We start from the raw sequence: 4,852 nt of genomic DNA on the forward strand, positions 1-4,852 counted from the left end.
ATAATCAGGGTAAGATTTTATAATAGAAGAAAAGATTATGGTGGCAATTAGATTTGTAAAAGGGCTAATGGTAAACGGGTAGTAGCTACAGACTTATTATTCTCTTTATGGTGCGCATTGACTATTAGTGCGTCTAGCTACAATTTAGCTTTGGTGTTATTTAACGTTAACATTCATGTTGGCAAACTAAGAATATTGTTGAGGTGAGACGAGACGATAGTGTTTACACTGCATCCCAGTTGTGAATGTAGCTATCAGAATAAACGGTAAACAGCTGAAGCGTCGACTTCATTTTCTGTTCTTTTCCCCATTGACCGATTTCCATGTGTCCGAGATTTATTCTTATTGGATGTAAAATGTCGTCTGTTTTACTGTATATTCGCTATGCTTGGAATACTGCTTCAATATTTCATAAATTTTACTTCAAAAAAGAGAAATAATTCCATATCTAGGTAAATAAGTTTGTAGTAGTAGACCTCTTGACTCGGAGAGGTAATATTTTGGTTTTCCCAACTTGTTATTTTTGCTATCAACTAAGTGTTTAATACAATACAAATTGTAGACGCTTTTACAGCCTAGGCTTTGGGATTGATGGAAATATTTGACAAATTTTTAATCCAACACACTATTATCATGTCTAAGGTTAAAGAATTAAACTCTGAAATAAGCCTCATGGTTTTTGTTTGGCTCTGTGAATGGGTAGCGAATTTTTTCTTGAACTTCACAATTCTTTTTGAAAAACACAAAACTTGTCCAACTTTGTCAGATTGAGCGAAATTTTAGTAACCATTTTTACATTGTTTTTGACTGTAATATTAATGATGACGCTTTCACTAATGTGTGATGCGAAACAAGGTTTAATTAAAGCGGAAAATCAATTGCCGGAAAATAATTACCCACTGCAAGATGAAAAAATGCGTAATTATGTGAAGCAGAAAGTGGCAACTGGAAGTTTACACTTCAGATTCTTAGGATAGGTTACGATAGATAAAAGTTTTATGAAAAGTGTTTTTTTCGAGGCTGTTAGTTATTTCATATTCGTGTTGTCAAATGTACAACAAACGGCTTTGAAAAAGTGCGATTGCGATTTTAAAATTGATAAGAACAGTTACCTTTAAATGTTTCTGGCAAGAACCCAAGATCCCAGGACGTTCAGAGATAGAATTAGGCTACAGTGTACACACATCCTTCGTGATCTCTAGTATTTTTTACTAACTGTTTCAGCGAGTTACCGACATTTTGTTAAGCTTAAAGCAGGTCAAACAGGTGTTCTTACTACGGGTTATTTCTAATATCGTCATATTTAAATTTGAAATTTAGTGACGTAAAACATCACATTTCTGTACAAGAAGATAAATTCATAGGAACCGATTATAAAAATAGAGTTACATTTAGAATGTCAACTTTATATTTAAAATATTTATGTAAAATTAACAGAAAAGTTAAGTTTCTGGTAGGCCAAAGTTTTGTTAATGATTGTGATTTATTTTATCAATACAAATTGATTAAAAAATCAGTCTGACCATTTTTGAAAAGTTTTATAAATCTTGCTTGTTAAAACAGAACACGTGAAAATAAATTATTTTAAAAAGAATAGAAAATTTTCTTTGCGCGTGATTTTAAACGTTTATTTGAAATAAACATTCAAACAATTACTAAGTCTAATTTATCAGATTAGTAAACAAAGACAAACAAAAGTAATTTAATCAAAACGTCTTGGATCAACCAAGACCTAAAAAGTATCGATAAGAAGAGAGTTCATCAAGTGACTGAAGGCCCAGATATTGAAAGTTTCTTTTAATTAAAACTTGCATGCTTAAGATTCTGTTCGGACAGTGGGACAAACAACGATTTTCCTCGTAGAGCTTTACATAGCGGGTGGGTAAAAAAGGAGAGGGGGTCGGACAGCCCCTTTAATGTTCCATCACCCTTTTCCATTGAATTAAATTATTTTACTGGTAGTCACTTTAATCCCTCTCAATAATTTTAAAAATTTACTTATCTCGGCTTTTCGACCGCAATTCCATTCCCCGAAAACATAAACATTAGTAATCATTTTTCAGAACGCAATGAAAACAGAAATTATATCGGTCCAGCCCACTAGAATTCGAACTTTAAGTACTTTCCGGAGGCTGAGTAACGGGACGAGCTTCCATGGTGGAGGTTTGTTACTGTTCAAAAGTTTAAAGTAATGTAAGATTTTAGACAAAAATGAAAGTAAGTTTCATTGGTACCAACCAGTTTCAACTGCAAATTTCGAGGCTATTTGTTTCAAAGATTGTTCTAATTGAAGATATCTGTAGGCCCGGGTTCAATTCCTGGTATCGGAGGTCAGTTTTCTAAAAACTTTATTAATCAACGATTCTAGGAACTCAATTGTGACTAACCAAACGGATCCGATATGGTCTAGTGGCTAGGATATCTGGCTTTCACCCAGAAGACCCGGGTTCAATTCCCGGTATCGGAGGTCAGTTTTCAAAATTTTTACTTAAGAAACGATACTAGGAACTCAATTGTTAAAACCCAAGCAGATCCGGTATGGTCTAGTGGCTAGAATATCTGGCTTCACCTAGAAGGCACTTGTTCAATTCCCGGTATCTGAGGTCAGTTTTCTAAAATCTTTATTATGAAACGATAGAAGAAGCTCAATGGTGAAAACTCAAGCAGATCCGAAATGGTCTAGTGGCTAGGATATCTGGCTTCACCCAGAAGGCACTTGTTCAATTCCCGGTATCTGAGGTCAGTTTTCTAAAATCTTTATTATGAAACGATAGAAGAAGCTCAATGGTGAAAACTCAAGCAGATCCGAAATGGTCTAGTGGCTAGGATATCTGGCTTTCACCCAGAAGGCCCGGGTTTAATTCCCGTTATCGGAGGTCACTTTTCTAAAAAATTTATTAATCAACGATTCTAGGAACTCAATTGTGACAAACCAAACGGATCCGATATGGTCTAGTGGCTAGGATATCTGGCTCTCACACAGAAGGCACTTGTTCAATTCCCGGTATCGGAGGTCAGTTTTCTAAAAACTTTATTAGTCAACGATACTATGAGCTCAATTGTGAGAAAAAAATTGATCCGGTATGGTCTATTGGCTACGATATCTGGCCTTCACCCAGAAGGCACTGGTTCAATTCCCGGTATCTGAGGTCAGTTTTCTAAAATCTTTATTATGAAACGATACATGAAGCTCAATAGTGAAAACCTAAGCAGATCCGATATGGTCAAGTGGATAGGCAATCTGGCTTTCACCCAGAAGGCCCGGGTTCAGTTCCCGGTATCGGAGGTCAGTTTTCTAAATTCTTTATTAAGAAACGATACTAGGAACTCAATTGTTAAAACTCAAGCAGATCCGATATGGTCTAGTGGCTAGGATATCTGGCTTAACCCAGAAGGCCCGGGTTTAATTCCCGGTATCGGAGGTCAGTTTTCTAAAAAATTTATTAATCAAAGATACTAGGAGCTCAATTGTGACAAACCAAACGGATCCGATATGGTCTAGTGTCTAGGATATCTGGCTTTCACCCAGAGGGCCCGGGTTCAATTCCCGGTATCGGAGGTCAGTTTTCTAAATTTTTTATTAAGAAACGATACTTGAAGCTCAATAGTGAAAACCCACGCAGATCCGATATGGTCTAGTGGATAGGCAATCTGGCTTTCACCCAGAAGGCCCGGGTTCAGTTCCCGGTATCGGAGGTCAGTTTTCTATATTCTTTATTAAGAAACGATACTAGGAACTCAATTGTTAAAACCCGAGAAGATCCTATATGGTCTAGGGGCTAGGATATCTGGCTTAACCCAGAAGGCCCGGGTTTAATTCCCGGTATCGGAGGTCAGTTTTCTAAAAAATTTATTAATCAAAGATACTAGGAGCTCAATTGTGACAAACCAAACGGATCCGACATGGTCTATTGGCTAGGATATCTGGCCTTCACCCAGAAGGCCCGGGTTCAATTCCCGGTATCGGAGGTCAGTTTTCTAAATTCTTTATTAAGAAACGATACTAGGAGATCAATTTTTAAAACCCGAGCGGATCCGATATGGTCTAGGGGCTAGGATATCTGGCTTTCACCCAGAAGGCCCGGGTCCAGTTCCCGGTATCGGAGGTCAGTTTTCTAAATTCTTTATTAAGAAACGATACTAGGAACTCAATTGTTAAAACCCAAGCAGATCCGATATGGTCTAGTGGCTAGGATATCTGGCTTCACTCAGAAGGCACTTGTTCAATTCCCGGTATCTGAGGTCAGTTTTCTAAGATCTTTATTATGAAACATTACAAGAAGCTCAATGGTGAAAACTCAAGCAGATACGAAATGGTCTAGTGGCTAGGCAATCTGGCTTTCGCCCAGAAGGCCCGGGTTCAATTTCTGGTATCGGAGGTCAGTTTTCTAAATTCTTTATTATTCATCGATTCTAGGAGCTCAATTGTGACAAACCAAACGGATCCGATATAGTCTAGTGGCTAGGATATCTGGCTTTCACTCAGAAGGCCCGGGTTCAATTCCCGGTATCGGAGGTCAGTTTTCTAAAATCTTTATTATGAAACGATAGAAGAAGCTCAATGGTGAAAACTCAAGCAGATCCGATATGGTCTAGTGGCTAGGATATCTGGCTTCACCCAGAAGGCCCGCGTTTAATTCCCGGTATCGGAGGTCAGTTTTCTAAAATTTTTTTATTAAGAAACGTAACTAGGAATTCAATTGTTAAAACCCAAGCAGATCCTGTATGGTCTAGTGGCTAGGATATCTGGCTTCACCCAGAAGGCACTTGTTCAATTCCCGGTATCTGAGGTCATTTTTCTAAAATCTTTATTATGAAACGATAGATGAAGCTCAATTGTGAAAACATTAGC

The 4,852-nt window shown here is 37.6% G+C and overlaps 2 non-coding genes across 2 annotated transcripts; both read left to right on the top strand.

Moving 5' to 3' along the window:
* The first annotated feature begins 2,395 nt into the window (after positions 1 to 2,395).
* Positions 2,396 to 2,467, top strand: TRNAE-UUC (transfer RNA glutamic acid (anticodon UUC)). Its single transcript has one exon. It is a non-coding gene; the product is annotated as a tRNA-Glu (tRNA).
* Positions 2,468 to 4,444: 1,977 nt separating this feature from the next.
* Positions 4,445 to 4,516, top strand: TRNAE-UUC (transfer RNA glutamic acid (anticodon UUC)). The gene has a single exon. It is a non-coding gene; the product is annotated as a tRNA-Glu (tRNA).
* Positions 4,517 to 4,852: the final 336 nt, after the last annotated feature.

This window comes from Phalangium opilio, unplaced genomic scaffold (genome assembly GCF_054372755.1).
Source record: "Phalangium opilio isolate 3A_F unplaced genomic scaffold, DU_Popi_V2 ptg000810l_1, whole genome shotgun sequence".
In the NCBI taxonomy this organism is placed as follows: Eukaryota; Metazoa; Arthropoda; class Arachnida; order Opiliones; family Phalangiidae; genus Phalangium; species Phalangium opilio.